This window comes from Lissotriton helveticus, chromosome 2_2 (genome assembly GCF_964261635.1).
Source record: "Lissotriton helveticus chromosome 2_2, aLisHel1.1, whole genome shotgun sequence".
Taxonomy (NCBI): domain Eukaryota; kingdom Metazoa; phylum Chordata; class Amphibia; order Caudata; family Salamandridae; genus Lissotriton; species Lissotriton helveticus.
Window position 1 is genome coordinate 495,067,619 of NC_136060.1, and position 24,008 is coordinate 495,091,626.

General features: G+C 47.6%; 2 protein-coding genes across 20 annotated transcripts in view; one reads left to right on the forward strand and one right to left on the reverse strand.

Annotated features, from left to right (window-relative positions):
• LOC144821567 (matrix metalloproteinase-21-like) overlaps nucleotides 1-21,031 on the reverse strand; it is a 413,645-nt gene extending 392,614 nt beyond the window's left edge. Inside the window, exon 1 of the mRNA XM_078678754.1 lies at nucleotides 21,005-21,031. The gene's annotated coding sequence lies outside the window, so the exon portion shown is untranslated. The remainder of the gene's footprint in view (nucleotides 1-21,004) is intronic.
• Nucleotides 1-24,008, forward strand: part of LOC144821568 (E3 ubiquitin-protein ligase TRIM39-like) — a 1,056,022-nt gene that overhangs the window by 566,530 nt on the left and 465,484 nt on the right. The window lies entirely within an intron of this gene.

Sequence of the window (24,008 nt, forward strand, 5' to 3'; positions counted from 1 at the left end):
GTTGCTGCCTGCTTTCACTTCTTTGCTGCTCAAGCTGTGTTTGATCGTTCAGTTAGTGGCAGCTCTCAGAGAAAGCAACTCCACAAGGTATGCCCTCTATGCACAACGCAGGCCAAGCACTGGAGATGCTTGGCAGATTCCACTTCATTAATCTTATTAGTTACTTTACATGGCTTTTTTGTATCTTTCTCCAACCGTCGTGGTCTCTCGCTTTCTCTCGCAAACCCCCTCCCCCCCTTTCTCTCAGTATTTCTTAATCTCTCTCAGCTCCATTCTCTATTTCTCCCTCTACCTTTCTGTCTCCCCTGGCCCCATCTCTCTTTCTTATACACCCTTCTACCGCTGCTACCTGCCTCATTCGTTGCCCTCTCTCCGTTCCTTTCTTGTTCTTTTCAGCTACTGTCGACTACTTCTTCTTCTGACATGCTAAGATCGCGCCTGAGATCGACTTATTTTCTCTTCAGCTACTGTCGACTACTTCTCGTTCTGACATGCTAAGATCGCGTCTGAGATCGACTTACTTTTCTGCTAATGTTGACCCCATGATATCTTAATTTAGAGCGGAAGCAATCCCTCCCCACCCCCCCAGTTCCCTTTGTGTGCACCATGATTGCAATGCAAATGCAATGGCGGCCTCTTATTAAATGAACATTCTGTTCTCTGGGCTTTAGGAACGTTCCAGCTAATGAGAATGAAATGTCTCCAGTACGACACAGACCTTCTTTTTGTGTTTGCAACCACAAGATGCTGGAACGCTGACAAATGATATCATTTAAGACAGATGCCTGCCTCGTTGAGCCATTTCATGTCTTCCTGTTTCTGCCTCTCGTTTCAGGAACATTTGTAATTGCCACAGGATCTGTACCTGTGTAGTGTTTTAACCCCTGAACCACAATGGCAAGAGCTGGATTTCACTGAACATATGCTGCGTTCAAACAATTTGCAATACAAATACACCCGCTCACGTGCCTGTGTATGCATTTGTGGACGTATAGAAATATCAGCGTATGCATAAAGAGATCCATGCACAGCAAAGAGCATGGTTTAAGATTTAGATAGCCGAGGTTGGTTGCAATTTTAGTTCACTCTGAATGTAAGGATATTGCAAGCAAATGGAGGAAAGCGTAATTGAAGCTAAGCGAATGTTAAAAAAAAAGACAATTTGCGGGTTTTTAGATAAAAAGCGTTCGCCGTTCCCACATTTGACCGCACGTTTTATTTTTACCCTTATGTGTTAATTTGCATGCAATGCACGGTTAGTTAGAGCAATACTATTTTAGAAATGCTACGGTTGCAGCGTTTTGTATGTTGTGGCAAGGTAGGGAGCCGAAAATGGAAGACACGTACTGGAGAAAATAGAGTTTACTTTATGAAAAATTCAGGAATTAATGTAATGAGAAGATGCTTAATGAGGGTGATGTATTGACGCTGGCGTTGGAAATGAGTCCAGTGTATTAATGGCCGTGTCTTTTTACATTTGCATTGTAAAGCAGCAGGGGATGTTCAGCCAGTGTGCTCGCATGATTAGATGAATGCTTTCTCACACTTGTGTTAGCTGGGGCTCGGCTAATTCAGGGCAGCAGTAACTGCCTGTTTCACATTCCTCAGAAATGCAATTGGTTTGCATATATTTATGCTAACATTCTAGACTTATTTCACACGTGGGCCTAAAATGTGAACTTTTGTTAAAACACAGAGGAAGCAGTCTTGCACTGTGTATCTATCTATCGTATAAGTATTGCCAATTCAAATAACAAAATTAATACTTTTATAATTTGGAAAACATAAACAAACATTTAAAAATATTTACATTTAACACACCAAAAGCTCACAATTTTCTATTGCGAGACCTATTGCATTTCCAATGCTTGTTTTTACATGTTGCTATTCTGTTAAACTGAGGGGAGATGTACTGTTGGGTCATTAGGACCCGACCCAGCAGGAATTGTCATCCCCTTCCGCGGAGGCTCCGCATAGGCGTGGCCGGTCGCTGAAAGTGGATACACATGTGATACAAGAGCAGTTACAAGTTTGTTAACAAAGAGAAGAAGACGGTTCTGAAATAGCTCCCATGTCCCGTGTAGTTATCATGCCAGCAACCGTGAGGGCAGGACACTTGTGAGATTGTGGCTGCTGCTTTAGTAGGGTTTCACCCGCTCAGACAGTAACCAAGTTTCCACCATTGATTTTCAAACTGGTATGGTATTATTGGACATTCGATGATTGCCTGCATAACATTTTAAGGTGTGGAATTACAAAACTTGTAGGCCGATGCCTCAGGACTACAATTGAAATAAAAGAAATACTCTGAAGGACCCCTGATCTTCGAATGTTGCAATAATCTCTCATTTGGTTGTGAAAATACTTAAAGTACATTATATAAAAGGGCTCATGGTGATGCTGTAGTGTTCGATATTCGATAATTTGCGCACAATAATTAAAGAAAACTTGTAGGCTGATGTCTCATGGCTACATTTGAAATTTTAAAAAATAGCATAAAGAGACCCTGGTCCTGGAACGAGACACCACTGCCACTTACGGGATTGTAAAATGGAAAACCATTACTGTGATCATTCATCGAGGTATAGAAGTATTAAGGGAATCATCGTCACGAATACATGATCGATAGGGAGGTTGCAGAGTAATTAGACCGCAAATTATCCTGACACTTAAAGATAGTGCAAAAGTATAAATTAAGCCACTTAAAATTGGAAGGGTGTTTAGACCTGTGTAACTGAACATAAAGCCATGAATGAGGTGGTATCAGTATAGTAAAGAAACATACGTTGTTTATGGTGATGTAACATATCTAGAATAAATGAGCAATTGCTTTACATGTATTGTAACTTCATTTATGTAGCGCTTATTAACCCTCATGATGTGTCAACGTGCTTTTTCGGTAAGTAGCACACTACTCCTGAATCCAAAAAGGATTAGTGGTGAATTTGGTATGGTGAAATATGAGATTAATTTGAGCGGTTGTTATGATAGTCGGTTATTTGATTTGAGAAGGATAGTAGAGGGATAGAATAGGAAAAGGTTTGCATTATATAGGGCTTGCTACCCTTGATGAGGTGTTGAAGCGTTTTTCTGCAAGTAGCATGCTACTCCGGAACCAGAAAAAGATTAGTGGTAAATTAGTCTGGGGAAATAGGAAACTATTTTGAGCGGTGGTCCTGTAAGTCTGTTATTTGGATTGAAAAGGATAGTGGTGGGTTGAAGGAGGGAAGGGTTTGCATTTATATAGAGCTTGCTCCCCTGATGAGGTGTTGTAGCACTTTTCGGAGAGTAGCAGGCCACTCTAGAACCCAAAAAGGATTAGCATGGTGACAAAACTTACAGCATCTTCTGTACACCTAAGGACAACACCCACAGCACGTTCTGCAGGCATGGAGACAACACCCACAGCACCTTCTACAGGCATGGGGGTACCACCCACAGCACCTTCTACAGGCAAGGGGGCACCAACCACAGCACCTTCTACGGGCATAAGGGCCCACGGCATCTTCTACAGGCATGGGGACACCACCCACAGCACCTTCTACACAAATAAGGACAACACACACTGCACATTCTACAGGCATAGAGCACCAACCCACAGCATCTTCTACAGGCATAGGGACAACATCCACAGCATCGTCTACAGTCATGTGGCAACACCCATTGCATCCTCTACAGTCATGGGGACAACACTCACAGTATCTTCCACAGGCATGGGGACAACACCAACAGCATCTACAAACATAGGAACAAAACCCTCAGCATCTTCTACAGGCATATAGACAAGACCCACAGCATCTTCTATAGGCATAGGGACAAAACCCACAGCATGTTCTACAGGCATGGGTAACACACCCACAGCAACTTCTACTTGCATGGGGGAGAACACGCACAGCAACTTCCCCAGACATGAGGACAACACCCACAGCACCTTCGACTGGCAGTGGGACAGCACTCACAGCATCTTCTACAAGCATGGGGACAAATCCAAACAGCATCTTCTACAGGCATGGGGACAACACCCACAACGTCTTTTACACACATAGAAACAACACCCACAACACCTTCTATATGAATAGGGACAACACTCACAGCATCTTCTAAAGGCATAGGAACAACACCAACAGTATTGTCTACAGGCATAAGGACAACACCCACAGCAACTTCTACAGGAATGGGGACATCACCCACAGCACCTTCTACAGGCATAAGAATAGACACCACAGCATATTCTACAGGCACGGGGACAAAACCCACAGCATCTTCCACAGGCATGGGGACAACACCCACAGCATCTTCTACAGGCAGGAGGACAACATGCACAGCATCTTCTACAGACATGGGGACAACACACACAGCATCTTCTAAAGGTATAGGAACAACACCCACTGTATTGTCTACAGGCATAAGGACAACACCCACAGCATCTTCTACAGGTATGGGGACACCAGCGGAGTGAGCTAAAGAACGGTGATGGATTAAACCCAGATCAGTTGACTGGGGGTGAGTGTTTGTATTGTCAACGCTCCGTCCATCACCACCTTTGGTTTTTCTTTGTTCGCCCTAAGTTGGCAGGGTATGCTCAGACGTGAGTCCCTTGCTCACTTTGCCACTGGAGTCAAGCAAGCCCGGCTGAAGACGGCTGTAGTGCCAGAAACCGGTCCTGGGAAGCTTGATTCCGGTCCAGGGAAGACATGGCTTGGCAGTTCGGGCTGGACTGTTCCCATGAGGCACAGGGTCAGACTGATTTGCATATGGCCATGTCTGAACTGGGGTGGCGGAGTGAGCTAAATAACGGTGATGGATTAAACCCAGATCAGTTGACTGGGGGTGAGTGTTTGTATTGTCAACGCTCCGTCCATCACCACCTTTGGTTTTTCTTTGTTCGCCCTAAGTTGGCAGGGTATGCTCAGACGTGAGTGGGGAGAACGCCATAGACGCTACAGACGCCAGAACGCCACAGACGAACTTGCCAGACCCTTGCCTTGTCAGAGGAGGAGGACAGGAGAGCAGCAGCTGGAGCAGAGTCCCCCCCGCCGCCGCTACTTTCCACCAGAGCGGCCGCCGAGCGGGGGGGCTACAACCCCCAGGAGCCTTAGCGGGGGCGCCAGCAGTGACGCGCTACAGGCGTCCGGAGGCGCATAAGACAGCAGCGCTCCCGGGGAGCTGTGGGAGAACGCCATAGACGCTACAGACGCCAGAACGCCACAGACGAACTTGCCAGACCCTTGCCTTGTCAGAGGAGCAGGACAGGAGAGCAGCAGCTGGAGCAGAGTCCCCCCCGCCGCCGCCACTTTCCACCAGAGCGGCCGCCGAGCGGGGGGACTACAACCCCCAGGAGCCTTAGCGGGGGCGCCAGCAGTGACGCGCTACAGGCGTCCGGAGGCGCATAAGACAACAACGCCCCCTCCGCGTAGCGGGACGCGCGCGGGACCGAGCGCAGGGCTAAGCCCGGGCAAAGGGCGGGCCCTCTGTGGCCCTCAGAGGCCTGAGGAGCCTGGCCTGTGCCACCACCTCTGCCCGATTTCCTCCAGCCCAAGTGACTATTGGACATAGAAACTGTAAGTCTGCTAAACATCAAATCACAGGATATTGGGTTGTTAATTGCCATCTATTGTCAAGCATTAAATGCATGGGCCTGTCATCTAACTGTTTTTAACATAAGAGGTCATTTGAAATTTGTACTGGAGAGTGTCATGAATTGTCGGGAGACCAGAAGCATGGCTGTTGCAGGAGCGAAAAAGTTAACTGGGACTCTGGATGACTTTATTGTTCGTACCAACGCATTGATTGACGAGGGGATAGTATTAATGGACAGGAGGGTGTCACAAGATCTAGCTATGGCCAAGAGATCTTCTCTAGGCCTCATTGCACAGGCATGTACGCCTAACCCTGAGTCCCGACCCAATATCCTCGCAATGGTACATAATATTGGGGACACTGGTGATTTTGAAGTCTTAAGCTCACAACAGGACCTAGAAGCCACTCCCAACCTTAATTTCTTGACAGAGAGTGGCGTAGATAGAACTGAGTTAGACAACCCACTCCGGGCAAGTGACACATATCAAAGGGGTTTGAAAGAAGGGGCAATCTCTAAACAAAAGGCAAATAAACCCACTACCCTTAAAGGGAAGAAAGCACAAACTGCCCACAATTGAAATAATACCATCTTAGACCCGCCAATTGTGAATAATAACTTGGCAGTCTGTGCAAATGACACGGGGGGGGGTGCACTCGACAAACATTGGTTTGCCTTTAAGCCTTCCAGACGATACTATCATTGATAAAAGTCTGGAGGAAATTCTTTAACTTAGTGGAGAAGTCACTAATTTAGCCAAACATAGTCAGGATGGGAGTGGGTTAAGTATGGTTAATAATAATAACATTTTGAACATATTAAAATCCCTACTCGAACCCATAGAGGTCAGATTACGCTGTTTAGAAACCATCTTGAAGAACATCCATAGGGATATAAGTGCCCCAAGCCTTACTTTGAATGCCAAGACATCCCACATCGCAAATACAGCCAATAAGTCATCTTCGGCTGGTAAAAGTGTCACCGCGGCTAATAATAATGTTCTTAAGAACACTAGTAATACTTTAAATCTAGAAGGCACTAAAGTCAAGGCCACCGAGTTAAAACAACTCGAGAATTCAATTAAACCCAAGCCAATTCCCCAAGTCAAATCAAATGATCCTACTCTGCCGTTCCCAAACCCTGACACGACCCCTAGAGTTAAGGACACGGAACGTAGAAATATCCATCTTCCCCCAGATGCCTGCCCCTACGTAGTGATTCTTACTGGTGTCACTGAAATTTCATCTTCTGAAATAGAATCCCTTCAGGCCCTAAAAAATAAAGTGTGCCACTGGCTCTCCAAAAACCATCCCTTACCGCCAAATATGCCAAGTAACATTCTAATGGTGGAGAGAACCCCATGGGTGGGAGGGAACAGAAAAAACTTACAAGGGGATTGCGTGGTGGTCACTTTTGAGAAAACACAGGTGGTAGAATATATATGTAGAGGATCCTCTGGATATCATGCAAGCACTGTTATTGCTAGGCCCCTCTCCTATTTCTACCTACCCGGGAACCAATCAGATAATAGATGGAGTTGGTTAAGGGGCCCACATGAGCAAAAAGCAACTCAGAGGATTAACCCCCCATGGGAGGTGCACCCTCTGGGCCGGGACGAGGGTGGTGATGAGGGATGGAACCCGATTAGGAGAAGAAGAGGAAGACCGTTTCAAGGGGGGTTTGCTGCAGGGCCTCATAACAGTCACCCATTTTATTACCATCAGCCTGCTAACGGATATGATAATCATTTCAACTTCCCAATTGCTAATCGTTATGATTGTCTACCAACCCTGGATTGGGTTGACTGACAAACACAGGTTTTATCAGTTAGACAGAGGTCCAACAACAACTCCCCCACCCCTCTGCAAAAGGAAAATAGCATCCTGGATGGGCAGATGTTAAACCCAATTCCCATTCATGGCAATGGTGCGGAAGGTGGGGCTCCATTGCAAACAAAAACAGATGAGGCTTGGGGTGGCCAGGACATTATTATGGTAACATGGAACATCGCGGGTCTCAAAAACAAAGTGGATGATCCGATCTGGCGGGACCTTATAGGTTCTATGGACTTAATAGCTATGCAGGAGACCTGGGACACACAAAATTTATTGACTGTGGATGGGTTTACTACTTTCTCTATACCGGCTGTTGGGTCAACGAGGGGGCGAGCTAGGGGGGGTCTGGTAACCCTGATTTCTGCTAAAATTCCTGGGACATACACGCAATTAGCCACTGGCTGCCCTTATTGTCTTGCTGTTTTAATCACTTATAGGAGTTACCATAATGTTTTGGTTATAAACTTTTATAATTCATTTGACAGGGACAGCCCAGTTAGTAACTTGATGATGTTAAGTGCTTTTTTGGTTGATTTTAAAGAGTCTGCAGAGCATGATTGTGCCATCTTGTTGATGGGAGACTTCAATATTCACGGTTGTCAGGATAAATGCCCCCCCCAACGTGTTGTTTGGTATCCCGGATGAAGAAAACACCCACTTTGAACATTCAGAGCAGGGTATTTTTTTGGAAATAATGTTGGCCGAAAATGGGTTTGTTTTGCCAAATGGGTGCGAGGGGGATATCCCCACGTTTATAGGTCATGGCAGTGGCTCCGTGATTGATTATATATTCCTCAGTAGTACTTGTGGAGTCCAAATCAGTAGCTACTCAGTTCTAGGGTCCCACTTTAGCGATCATAATCCTGTTGTATTAAAAGCAAAGAACATATTTGTCATCAAGGATAGCTGCCCAAACCTGGTAGAGAAATATGATATGCGGTTGACAGACCAAGCACGCAGGATCAAATGGTGCAAGCTAATTCCAGAAGAATTTTTTCGTAACCTATTTCTTAGTAGCAGGGACGACCTAATGCTGTGTATGGATGATCAGGCTGGGGACAGTGAAGTAATGGAGGCGTATAAAAAGGTTTGCCTCGACATTTTCTCCAACCTGACTCGTCAGGGTAAAGGTAGAACACAAGGGAAGGAAGGCTGGTTTGACAAAAACTGCTCAGCGGCCAACCATAAACTTAAGGTTGCACTTAAGTCCAACCCAGTAGACAAACGGCTCGTGGCCACCCTCAGGAAAGAATACAAGACCTCAATCGAAAGAAGGCGGAGTGAAATTAGAGAGGACGCCTGGGCTGATCTGACCTCAATAGATGTCTTAAAAAGCAGCGCCAAATTTTGGGCGGTGGTCAACCAACCTTATTTCTCGGATTCCAGTAATAATGAATTGGACTGTGGAATCCAAGAAGACCGATGGCACTTGCACTTTAGGTCTGTTTATGAAAAAGAGACTATGGCGGCAGAAGGTATGACTGCCTTCCCTCAATCGCCTTATACCTTAATTGTGAATGAGGAGGAGGTGGCAGTGGCCATCGGTATGATGACCAGCAATAAAGCTCCTGGACCAGATGGCGTTCCCTCTGATCTTTTTAAAGTCGATATTTTATTTTGGTCCAAAGTTTTAGCCAATGTTTTTAATAGAGTTTCTAAGACAGGCATTCCTGAGTCATGGACACAGTCGGTCATTGTACCCATTTACAAAAAAGGGGACCGGGGGGATCCTGGCAATTACCGACCTATATCCCTCATTGATTCTGCAGTCAAGGTTTTAGGTAGAGTGGTTTTAGGTAAATTGACTAATTGGTTAGAGGAGACTAATACACTTTCCCCTCTACAGTATGGTTTTCGAAAGGGGCGCAGTACTATTGACCAAAGCCTAAACCTACAATTGCTTACCGGGAAGTACACTTTAGCTAAGCAAGGGTCATTGTTTATTGCTTTTATGGATCTGTCCTCGGCATTCGACCGAGTAAACAGATCCAAATTGTGGGGCCAGCTCCTTAACATCGGAATAGACCCTAACATAGTGTATTTCCTAGCAGACCTCCATAGGGACCTTACAGCAATGGTCCGTTATGATAGAAAGGGGAACTGCACGGAAAAAAATAGCATCATTAATGGCGTGAGGCAGGGTTGCATTCTTGCTCCCCTGCTCTTTACACTATATATCAATGACCTAGGTAAAGTTTTGGGCGCTGCTTGCAAGGATATCCCGAAGGCAGGGAAATATTTACTGCCGGCCTTACTGTACGCGGATGACGCTGACCTCCTAGCTAGAACTGCAGTAGGACTCCAATGCCTGTTGAACTCTTTTTATGTTTTTATGAATAATCTTGATTTAAGTGTTAATTTTGGCAAATCCCATGTTATGGTAGTGGGCCACAAAGCGAAGACTAAAAAAAATGTGATGTCATTATTTTGTAATAGACACAAGCTATCACGAGTTCCCAGATTTCCCTACCTGGGGGTTGTCTTTGATGAAGGCTCCACGTGGTTTCCTCAAATGGTAGAGAAAAAAACAGCCTTGGCACGCTCGATCTCGGCGGTGCTGAGCTTCTCCCGTAAACTAGGGGTGAAGCCCATCGAGGCAGTACTAAAAGTATATGCTGCCAAATGTACCGCCATCTCCATTGATGGGGCCGATTTGTGGGGCTTTAGGCCAGTTACATCGCTTCAGGTCACAGAGGACAATTTTTTAAAAACACTTCTTTCCCTCCCAAGATCCACTGCAAGCTTCATAGTTCATCAGGAATGCGGCGTGGGTTACTTGGAGGATAAAATTGCCATGGACCCCCTACTAAAATGGTTGGCAGTCTGGTTAAACCCAGAGCTTGAAGTGAACCATGAAATTTTAAAAGATTGTTTATTGCTAGATCACTGGGAAAAGATTCCCTGGTTGAAATATGTGCAACAAATGTGCGAAAAGCTGGGCCGGCCCGAACTATTCGACAAACCCTCTAGTTTGGTGAAAGGAGACTTGAAATGGGCAACAAACACTTTTTTGCTGAATAGAGGAATGGACAGAGAGGGCAGGGAGCTGTTAAAGCCCTCTGTCAGGACCCATCAGCTGATCGTTTCCTCTGGCTCTGAACCGGAACTGTACCTTAAAGTTGTAAATGATGCCAATCATAGGTACTTGCTAACGAGGTTCCAATTGAATAAAATTCACCTTCTAATTTCTGGCCGCCCTGTCTGGACCAGGAGCACGGACTTAGATTTATGCAAATGCGACGGCCGTTCAATTATGGACACTGCTCACTTTTTGTTTTTCTGTGATCACTTTAAGGGTATTAGATCAAAATGTATTATACCATTGTTAAAAGGAAAAGGCTTTAGGCAAGTGAAGCCAGCTTTGTTGTACCTTCAACTTCTGACAGAAATATGGAAAATCTATAACGTGGCAAAATTTTTAACCATAGCAGTGAGACTTGGCAAAAAGATCGCTTGGTCCTAGTTGATTTTCCATAAATGTTAACCACTGTATGAATTCTTCAATTAGGTGATCAATGTTTATGCTGTTGTTTTTAAACTCTTGCCACCATGTACTGCATATCTTATTGGGTACTCCCTGTTTTTTATTTATGTTGTATTTTATCATATATTATGCAGCCTGGTGACCTGTGGACCTTTTTAATGCTTGTACACTTTTATGGTTTTTGTGATTTAAACCGAATAAAGTATCTTTTGAACTTGAGTCCCTTGCTCACTTTGCCACTGGATTCAAGCAAGCCGGGCTGAAGACGGCTGTAATGCCAGAAACCGATCCTGGGAAGCTTGATTCCGGTCCAGGGAAGACATGGCTTGTCAGTTCGGGCTGGACTGTTCCCATGAGGCACAGGGTCAGACTGATTTGCATATGGCCATGTCTGAACTGGGGTGGCGGAGTGACCTAAAGAACGGTGATGGATGAAACCCAGATCAGTTGACTGGGGGTGAGTGTTTGTATTGTCAACGCTCCGTCCATCATCCCCTTTGGTTTTTCTTTGTTCGACAGCACCCACAGCACCTTCTACAAGCATGAGGACAACATGCACAGCACCTTCTACTGGCATAGGGACAACACCAACAGCATCTTGTTCAGGCATAGTGACAATACCCACAGCATCTTCTACAGACAAAGGGATAACTCCCTCAGCATCTTATACAGGCATGGGTACCACACCCACAGCACCTTCTACTGGCATGGGGGAACACGCACAGCACCTTCTACCTTCTACAGACTAGAGGGTAAAACCCAAAGCATCCTCTGCATCCAGATGGACAACACATACATCACCTTCTACAGGCATTTGGACAGCACATAGCACCTTCTACAAGTATGGGGACAACACTAGGCATTTGAAGAACACCCACAGCATCATATACAGGCATGGGAAGAACCCCCACTGCATCATATACTGTCAGGGGAAGAACACCCACAGCATCACATACAGGCATGGGAAGAACCCCCACTGCATCATATACAGGCATGGGAAGAACCCCCACTGCATCATATACTGTCAGGGGAAGAACACCCACAGCATCACATACAGGCATGGGAAGAACACCCACAGCATCACATACAGGCATGGGAAGAACACCCACAGCATCACATACAGGCATGGGAAGAACACCCACAGCATCACATACAGGCATGGGAAGAACACCCACAGCATTATATACTGGCAGGGGGCGAATACCCACAGCATCATATACTGGCAGGGAAAGAACACCCACAGCATAATATACAGGCATGGGAAGAACCCCCACTGCATCATATACTGTCAGGGGAAGAACACCCACAGCATCACATACAGGCATGGGAAGAACACCCACAGCATCACATACAGGCATGGGAAGAACACCCACAGCATCACATACAGGCATGGGAAGAACACCCACAGCATTATATACTGGCAGGGGGCGAATACCCACAGCATCATATACTGGCAGGGAAAGAACACCCACAGCATCATATACAGGCATGGGAAGAACACCCACAGCATCATATACAGGCATGGGAAGAACACCCACAGCATCATATACTGGCATGGGAAGAACACCCACAGCATCATATACAGGCATGGGAAGAACACCCACAGCATCATATACAAACAGGGGAAGAACACCCACAGCATCATATACTGACAGGGAAAGAACACCCACAGCAAAATATACTGGCAGGGGAAGAATACCCACAGCATCATATACAGACAGGGGAAGAACACCCACAGCATCATATACAGGCATGGGAAGAACACCCACAGCATCATATACAAACAGGGGAAGAACACCCACAGCATCATATACTGACAGGGAAAGAACACCCACAGCAAAATATACTGGCAGGGGAAGAATACCCACAGCATCATATACAGACAGGGGAAGAACACCCAGAGCATCCTATACTGGCATGGAAAGAACACCCACAGCATCATATACAGGCACGGGAAGAACACCCACGGAATCATATACTGGCATGGGAAGAACACCCACAGAATCATATACAGGCAGGGGAAGAACACCCACATCATCATATACAGACAGGGGAAGAACACCCACAGAATCATATACTGGCAGGGGAAGAACACCCACAGCATCATATACTGGCAGGGGAAGAATACCCACAGCATCATATACAGACAGGGGAAGAACACCCACAGAATCATATACTGGCATGGGAAGGACACCCACAGAATCATATACAGGCAGGGGAAGAACACCCACAGCATCATATACTGGCAGGGGAAGAATACCCATAGAATCATATACAGGCAGGGGAAGAACACCCACAGCATTATATACTGGCAGGGGAAGAACACCCACAGCATCATATACTGGCATGGGAAGAACACTCACTGCATCATATACTGGCATGGGAAGAACACCCACAGCATCATATACAGGCATGGGAAGAACACCCACAGCATCATATACTGGCAGGGGAAGAACACCCACAGCATCATATACTGGCAGGGGACGAATACCCACAGCATCATATACTGGCAGGGAAAGAACACCCACAGCATAATATACAGGCATGGGAAGAACACCCACAGCATCATATACAGGCATGGGAAGAACACCCACAGCATCATATACAGGCATGGGAAGAACACCCACAGCATCATATACAAACAGGGGAAGAACACCCACAGCATTATATACAAACAGGGGAAGAACACCCACAGCATCATATACTGACAGGGAAAGAACACCCACAGCAAAATATACTGGCAGGGGAAGAATACCCACAGCATCATATACAAACAGGGGAAGAACACCCACAGCATCATATACTGACAGGGAAAGAACACCCACAGCAAAATATACTGGCAGGGGAAGAATACCCACAGCATCATATACAAACAGGGGAAGAACACCCACAGCATCATATACTGACAGGGAAAGAACACCCACAGCAAAATATACTGGCAGGGGAAGAATACCCACAGCATCATATACAGACAGGGGAAGAACACCCAGAACATCCTATACTGGCATGGGAAGAACACCCACAGCATCATATACAGGCATGGGAAGAACACCCACGGAATCATATACTGGCATGGGAAGAACACCCACAGAATCATATACAGGCAGGGGAAGAACACCCACATCATCATATACAGACAGGGGAAGAACACCCACAGAATCATATACTGGCATGGGAAGAACACCCACAGAATCATATACAGGCAGGGGAAGAACACCCACAGCATCATATACTGGCAGGGGAAGAATACCCACAGCATCATATACTGACAGGGAAAGAACACCCACAGCATCATATACAGGCATGGGAAGAACACCCACAGCATCATATACAAACAGGGGAAGAACACCCACAGCATCATATACTGACAGGGAAAGAACACCCACAGCAAAATATACTGGCAGGGGAAGAATACCCACAGCATCATATACAGACAGGGGAAGAACACCCACAGCATCATATACAGACAGGGGAAGAACACCCACAGCATTATATACTGGCAGGGGAAGAACACCCACAGCATCATATACAGACAGGGGAAGAACACCCACAGAATCATATACTGGCATGGGAAGAACACCCACAGAATCATATACTGGCAGGGGAAGAATACCCACAGCATCATATACAGACAGGGGAAGAACACCCACAGCATTATATACTGGCAGGGGAAGAATACCCACAGCATCATATACAGACAGGGGAAGAATACCCACAGCATCATATACAGACAGGGGAAGAACACCCACAGCATCATATACAGGCAGGGGAAGAACACTCACAGCATAATATACAGGCATGGGAAGAACACCCACAGCATCATATACAGGCAGGGGAAGAACACCCACAGCATCATATACAGGCAGGGGAAGAACACTCACAGCATAATATACAGGCATGGGAAGAACACCCACAGCATAATATACAGACAGGGGAAGAACACCCACAGCATCACATACAGGCATGGGAAGAACCCCCACTGCATCATATACTGTCAGGGGAAGAATACCCACAGCATCATATACAGACAGGGGAAGAACACCCACAGCATCATATACAGACAGGGGAAGAACACCCACAGCATCACATACAGGCATGGGAAGAACCCCCACTGCATCATATACTGTCAGGGGAAGAATACCCACAGCATCATATACAGACAGGGGAAGAACACCCACAGCATCATATACAGGCATGGGAAGAATACACACAGCATCATATACAGACAGGGGAAGAACACCCACAGAATCATATACAGACAGGGGAAGAACACCCACAGCATCATATACAGACAGGGGAAGAACACCCACAGCATCACATACAGGCATGGGAAGAACCCCCACTGCATCATATACTGGCAGGGGAAGAACACTCACAGCATAATATACAGGCAGGGGAAGAACACTCACAGCATAATATACAGGCATGGGAAGAACACCCACAGCATCATATACAGACAGGGGAAGAACACCCACAGCATCACATACAGGCAGGGGAAGAACACCCACAGCATCATATACAGGCAGGGGAAGAACACTCACAGCATAATATACAGGCATGGGAAGAACACCCACAGCATCATATACAGGCAGGGGAAGAATACCCACAGCATCATATACAGACAGGGGAAGAACACCCACAGCATCATATACAGACAGGGGAAGAATACCCACAGCATCATATACAGACAGGGGAAGAACACTCACAGCATAATATACTGGCATGGGAAGAACACCCACAGCATTATATACTGGCAGGGGAAGAATACCCACAGCATCATATACAGACAGGGGAAGAACACCCACAGCATCACATACAGGCATGGGAAGAACCCCCACTGCATCATATACTGTCAGGGGAAGAATACCCACAGCATCATATACAGACAGGGGAAGAACACCCACAGCATCATATACAGACAGGGGAAGAACACCCACAGCATCACATACAGGCATGGGAAGAACACCCACAGCATCATATACAGACAGGGGAAGAACACCCACAGCATCACATACAGGCATGGGAAGAACCCCCACTGCATCATATACTGTCAGGGGAAGAATACCCACAGCATCATATACAGACAGGGGAAGAACACCCACAGCATCATATACAGACAGGGGAAGAATGCCCACAGCATCATATACAGACAGGGGAAGAACACCCACAGAATCATATACAGACAGGGGAAGAACACCCACAGCATCATATACAGACAGGGGAAGAAGACCCACAGCATCACATACAGGCATGGGAAGAACCCCCACTGCATCATATACTGGCAGGGGAAGAACACTCACAGCATAATATACAGGCATGGGAAGAACACCCACAGCATCATATACAGGCAGGGGAAGAATACCCACAGCATCATATACAGACAGGGGAAGAACACCCACAGCATCATATACAGACAGGGGAAGAATACCCACAGCATCATATACAGGCAGGGGAAGAACACCCACAGCATCATATACAGACAGGGGAAGAATACCCACAGCATCATATACAGGCAGGGGAAGAACACCCACAGCATCATATACAGACAGGGGAAGAATACCCACAACATCATATACAGACAGGGGAAGAACACCCACAGCATCATATACAGACAGGGGAAGAATACCCACAGCATCATATACAGGCAGGGGAAGAACACCCACAGCATCATATACAGACAGGGGAAGAATACCCACAGAATCATATACTGGCATGGGAAGAACACCCACAGCATCATATACAGGCAGGGGAAGAACACCCACAGAATCATATACTGGCATGGGAAGAACACCCACAGAATCATATACAGGCAGGGGAAGAACACCCACAGAATCATATACAGGCAGGGGAAGAACACTCACAGCATAATATACAGGCATGGGAAGAACACCCACAGAATCATATACTGGCATGGGAAGAACACCCACAGAATCATATACAGGCAGGGGAAGAACACTCACAGCATAATATACAGGCATGGGAAGAACACCCACAGCATCATATACTGGCATGGGAAGAACACCCACAGAATCATATACAGGCAGGGGAAGAAGACTCACAGCATAATATACAGGCATGGGAAGAACACTCACAGCATAATATACTGGCAGGGGAAGAACACCCACAGCATCATATACAGACAGGGGAAGAACACTCACAGAATCATATACTGGCATGGGAAGAACACTCACAGCATAATATACAGGCATGGGAAGAACACCCACAGCATCATATACAGACAGGGGAAGAACACCCACAGCATCATATACTGGCATGGGAAGAACACCCACAGCATCATATACAGGCAGGGGAAGAACACCCACAGCATCATATACAGACAGGGGAAGAATACCCACAACATCATATACAGACAGGGGAAGAACACCCACAGCATCATATACAGACAGGGGAAGAATACCCACAGCATCATATACAGGCAGGGGAAGAACACCCACAGCATCATATACAGACAGGGGAAGAATACCCACAGAATCATATACTGGCATGGGAAGAACACCCACAGCATCATATACAGGCAGGGGAAGAACACCCACAGAATCATATACTGGCATGGGAAGAACACCCACAGAATCATATACAGGCAGGGGAAGAACACCCACAGAATCATATACAGGCAGGGGAAGAACACTCACAGCATAATATACAGGCATGGGAAGAACACCCACAGAATCATATACTGGCATGGGAAGAACACCCACAGAATCATATACAGGCAGGGGAAGAACACTCACAGCATAATATACAGGCATGGGAAGAACACCCACAGCATCATATACTGGCATGGGAAGAACACCCACAGAATCATATACAGGCAGGGGAAGAAGACTCACAGCATAATATACAGGCATGGGAAGAACACTCACAGCATAATATACTGGCAGGGGAAGAACACCCACAGCATCATATACAGACAGGGGAAGAACACTCACAGAATCATATACTGGCATGGGAAGAACACTCACAGCATAATATACAGGCATGGGAAGAACACCCACAGCATCATATACAGACAGGGGAAGAACACCCACAGCATCATATACTGGCATGGGAAGAACACCCACAGCATCATATACAGACAGGGGAAGAACACCCACAGCATCATATACAGACAGGGGAAGAACACTCACAGCATAATATACAGGCATGGGAAGAACACCCACAGCATCATATACAGACAGGGGAAGAACACCCACAGCATCATATACAGACAGGGGAAGAACACCCACAGCATCATATACAGACAGGGGAAGAACACCCACAGCATAATATACAGGCATGGGAAGAACACCCACAGCATAATATACAGGCATGGGAAGAACACCCACAGCATCATATACAGACAGGGGAAGAACACCCACAGCATCATATACAGACAGGGGAAGAACACCCACAGCATCATATACTGGCATGGGAAGAACACCCACAGCATCATATACAGACGGGAAGAACACCCACAGCATCATATACAGACAGGGGAAGAACACCCACAGCATCATATACAGGCATAAGAACGAAACCCGCCTCACCTTCTACAGGCATATGGACAACACTCACAGCACCTTCTTCGGGCAAGGGAACAAAACCCACATCACTTTATACAGGCATGGGGACAACACCCACAGCAGCCTATTCAGGCATGGGGCCACAACATCTTCCATGGGCATGGGGACACACCCACAGCACCTTCTACAGGGAAAGGGACACACCCACAGCACCTTCTACAGGGAAAGGGACACACCCACAGCACCTTCTACAGGGAAAGGGACACACCCACAGCACGTTCTACAGGGAAAGGGACACACCCACAGCACCTTCTACAGGGATAGTGACACACCCACAGCATCTTCTACAGGGATAGGGACACACCGACAGCACCTTCTACAGGGATAGTGACACACACACAGCATTTTCTTACAGGCTGGTCTTATCACCCCTTCTTCTACCGGGTCAACTGCGTCACTTGCCTCACTTTGCTTCCGCCGCCGTCTTCTGTATTGTATGACCTATCTCTTTTAAAACAGGGAGGGGGGGTGGAAATGGCGCCCTTGCAGCGTGTGTATCACCCAGCGCTTTTATCAAATGGTAATCCCCTGTTCAAATGTTAGACATGGGGCTAACACGTGTCAGGAAAGAGGAGTGCGCGAGTCTCTGGGGAGGTGATCGGAAGAGAGGATGTGACTGTGACGGCCTTGAAAAGTGCCATGCCAGGGATTTAGCCGAGATCTAAACAGGTGCATGGAATAGGGAGGGGCGGACCAGAAAGTATCAAGAGATGGTGGGAGGAAAAGAGGACTCTATATCAGAGCGAAACCGAAAGAATGAGCCGCGCTCAGAGGAGAGACGGCAAGACATGTCAACAGCGATCCCTGTGAGCCCACCTCCTGCATGAATGTGTGTGGGTGTGACCCTCAAGCGGCAGGCGTGGGCATCCGCGAACCGCCGCGGCGATCTGCCTTTCCTTTCGTTTCACAAGTTTTGGCCGCCGGATCAAAACTTATCGGGTCCTAACCTTGAGAAGGCATCGAGATAACTCGTTGGATTCACCCACCTGCTGCAGAGATCTGTGTGACTGTCGTGTCATAGATCAATAACTATTAGGACAGCTGATTTGGTAATCGCACCTGCTGGGGATCTCTTTCGATCTCATGCAGAGCACAGCGTGGTGGATCGCTGACACAGCACGTGCTGCAGAGATAGATCGCGTGCAGGACGCACTGCCCTGGTGGAGACGGAGTCTAAGAAAGGCAGCCGAGCGGGTTGGATTTCCTGTTGCCATTAACTGCGTGTAGGCTTCAGGCCAGGGATTCAGATCCCAGCAAGTTGGCTCAGAAGGTTAGCATACGTGTAGCTATGGGTAAGATCATCAGGTCAAAGGTTGCGATCAGGTAAAACAGCTCAGTCTGTTAAAGGACCTGTTGGGGAGATCTGGGCCTAGCCTCAGTGTCTCACCTGCTAGCTGAGCAGGTTAATAAACCTGCTGTAGAGACCTCCATGTAACGTTCAGGCCCCTGAGAGGCCTCGGCTGGTAGTGCCTCGGTTGTAACTCTCCTGTCTCAGACGAGTGCCTCGATCCTAGAACTAGAGACGTGGAAACTTCTGGCCACAGATTGCAACCCGCGCAGCATCTCACGGCGCCTCCGGCAGCGGCTTGTGTGACCTTGGGGTCGCAGGGCCGGGTCTTAGGAGAGCTCAGCAGGTGTTTAGCGTGTGAACACCGCCAGGTTGTTCTCTTCTACTTCTCGCCATCCTGCCTGATACGGTCTGTTCTTGTGCTCGCTGTGCGGCCGCTGCTGCGCTGTCTGTACATTGTACTCACTGTGTGCATCGCCTTGAGGGGCACGTGAGCTACTGATGTATGTTCGTGTGGAGCAGCTCGGCGCTTATAGCAGGTGCAGGAGAGGGGATTGTAACCCTTCTGACCCCATCTCACCCCCTTCAAATGAGTCTACACTCAGCGGCGCGGTTCGTCTGCGGGGCCGACAGAAAAGCCCGCATCCCCCCATCCTGACCACTCTCCTGTGGTTGCCAACTGAAGCAGGGGCTGTCTACACGTCTGCAGTCCTACCTGGCGACACACACATCGGGCTACAGACCAGGGGGTGCACCGAAGCAGGGTTCTAGAGTAGCATGTGGGCGCTGCTGTAAGTGGGCCGGGCTCACACGTACTCCGTACCCGCACTTGTGTCATTTGAAAAGGGGGGGCCCGCACCTTTCGACCAACGAGACACGTAAAAAACATTATTACAACAAAAAACATGATGTACAAACTGCACTTGGTACAACTTATGTTAACCCGGTAACAGAATTGCTAATATGTTCTTGTATAAAAATAAATAAAACATGTTGAAATAAAAACAAGTAAAAGAACCATAAAAACAGTACATGGACTGAGAACGTTCAAATGTCCTCGATATAGACGCGAGCTACTCTAGTGTCTCGAAGAGGTCTGACGCTATGGGTTCAGCTCTAACCTTCCCTAGTTCACAGCACTGTGTGATCTTGGGCAGGTCGCTGTGTATCCCCCCCTCTTTAGTGGTATGGGAGCAGAGTGCCCACAAGGTGCGAGCAGGTGTTTTACGGTCTCACCTGTCTGTGCCTCGGTCTGCGCAGGTCAGGGCTGTGGAGCAGGGTCCCAGACCCCCTCACCTCTCTGGGGACCCGCGAGGGGCCCGGCTCGGCTCTCGGCGCTCTCGGGGTTGGTTACTTGCAGCGGATCTTCACTGCGCGTTGGACGGTTCTGAGCCGCCCCTGCCCCGCGGACACTTTTTCACTCCAGAGGCTCCTTCCAAGGGGCGGGAGTCCGTGCGCAGCCAGTGATGCAAGAGGCCCTTAACCCTTTCAGGACTCGGCCCCCAGCTCAGCACCTGGCAGAGACTGGGAAAAACACACGTGCCAGGTACAGGGGAGTAACCATAGAGTGGGAGGAAAACGAGGGACGTCCAGGGAGAGCAACAGGCGGGGAAATAGGGGAAAGGTGCCCCCGAGATTATTAAATCACCCTTCCATCACCAGGGCTTAGAGGGGCAAGAACTGTCGGCACCGAGCACCCGCCGCACCTCTTTCATTCCAGAAGGACAGAACCGGTACTTCTGAGCAGGAGACAGTACATCCTTTTACTTGGAGAATAAGACCCTTCTCAGAAGTAAACAGGTGCTCTGCCTCTGAGGCAGCGAGCACCTCCATTTATGCATTTCTATTGCTTCCACGTTCACATCTTTTCTATTGGCAGTAACATCTAAGGTAGCCACAATCTCACACGGTGTGGACTAAAACGAACAGGTTCACTACAACAAAAGGAACATTCAGATATCCCCTCCTCCCCCATGAAAAAATGTTTAGGACTGACGCTTTAAGACTCCCAGAGAAAGTAGGGACCAGTGCAGGAACAAAATATAAAAAAACCATTGGCAAACCCAATAGGTCTCACCTGTGCGAGAGCTAATGGCTTTGGCAATGTGTTTTACCCATGTTGTACACCAGTGTGGCAGCTGTTCAGCATTGCTTAAAGTTAGTGGTAGATTGGAGTAGAATGGAAGGATGGAATGGAGTAGATTGTTGTACAGTGGAGTGGGGTAGATTGGCGAGGAGTGGTTAGGGTTGAGTGGGGTAGATTGGAGTGGCGTGGGGTTGATTGGGATGGGGTGTGGTAGATTGGAGTTTGGTTAGATTGAGATAGAATATGGTTAAATAGAGTGGAGTGAAGCAGATTGAAGTGGAGGAGATGGGGTAGGCTCGTGTCAGCGAAGGAGCCAAGTTGGTGCTCTTTCTCAGAGGACTGGGTATTGCCGATTTATAGTGCCACTTCCACCCCCAGAGCCGAGCCTACACTTTCTACTCGGGAGCACATAAAACATATGCCAGACTAGACTCTCCTTAGTTCCGCCCCACTTCAAGCACTTGTAACTGACTCCGAGATCCTGACGGCCTCTCTTTCAGATCACTCCCCAGTCATGGCCACTTTCCTGTACCCTCCTGCACGCCAAACGCTGAGACACTGGCGACTCCGCGACACATTGCTGCACCGGGCCTCCACAGTTGACCAGGTTAAGGCCGATATCACGAATTACCTTGCCCTCAATAGTACTCCAGACACCTCTTTGGTGACTCAATGGATGGCCCTCAAGGCGGTGTTACGGGGGGAATTTATAGCCATATCCACAGCCGAAAACTTAGAGCATAGTCGCAAATGAGCTGAGCTTACTCAATGGGTAGCTGAACTTGAGCAGATGCATCAGGCACTGGAGCGGTCAGTGCCTGGCGTCAACTCTGCTTGGAACGGAAACAGCTTGCAGCGCTCAACCAGAACTGGGCCGAATATGCGGCTCTCCGACTCCGCCACTCTTATTACACCGGGGGCAATAAATGTGGTTGTCTCTTAGCACACAAACTACGGGAAACCAGGCAGCGACAGGGAGTGCAGACTATCCGCACCACTGGGAGGGAGCTCACCAAACGCGAAAGCCTTCAGAGACTTATACGCGACACTGTACTCAGGCGACACTTTAGATGCACAACACAGCAGTGACTACTTAGCGACAGCAGCAATACCCGCTCTCAACAAAGCACAGGCCGACTACTTAGACTGGGACATAGGCACAGAGGAGGTTATCGCAATGATCTCTCACCTTAAGCTTGGCAAATCACCTGGGCCAGATGGCTACAGAGCGGCCTTTTATAAAACCTTCTGCACCCAAGTAGCTCCCATACTGCGCAACTTATTTAATACCTTCACATAAGTTGGGGCCATACCAGAGATGTTGGAAGCATCGCTAGTAGTTCTTCCGTAACCCGGGAAGGACAGAATACAATGCAGCGCGTATAGGCCGATTTCCCTCTTAAACGTAGACATTAAACTGTACACTAGTATCCTTGCCACTCGTCTCGCACCATACATGACTCAATTGATAGAGCCAGACCAGGCCGGCTTTATTCCACAACGGCAAAAGAGCGATAACACCAAGAGAGTCCTCCACCTGATAGAGGAAGCGACACGCACAATGGGGGAGTACATTTTGTTGGCCATCGACGCTGAAAAAGTCTTCGATAGGGTAAACTGGCCCTATCTGGAGCAGGTTCTGCTTCGGTTTGACCTTGGTGAAAAGCTACGCACCCACATCCTCAACTGTTATCGCCTACCCAAAGCGACTGTTCGCGTAAATGGTCAGATGTCCTTGTGCTTCTCTATAGGCAGAGGCAGGGGTGCCCTTTTACGCCCCTCCTATTCGCGCTCTAAATGGAGCCGCTTGCTCCACGGGTCAGAAACCACCCCCTCATCATGGCCATTAAATTTGGAGGGGACACCCACACCATCAGCCTGTACGCTGATGATATTCTGCTTTCCCTCTCTAGCCCGATCCCGCTTGCGCGCCCTTTTCATAGAACTGTACTGTGTTGCACAGGCCTCCGGCTTTAAGGTTAACATGAATAAGTCCATTGCTCTAGACATTTCTCTCTCCTCTAAAACGTTAGCTCATGTGCAAGATGAACACACTCTCCAGTGGTCAACCTTTTCGATCCCTTATCTAGGAATTCAACTAGGACCCACCATACTAGCCACTATTGCCATTAACTACTCCAAACTCCTTACACA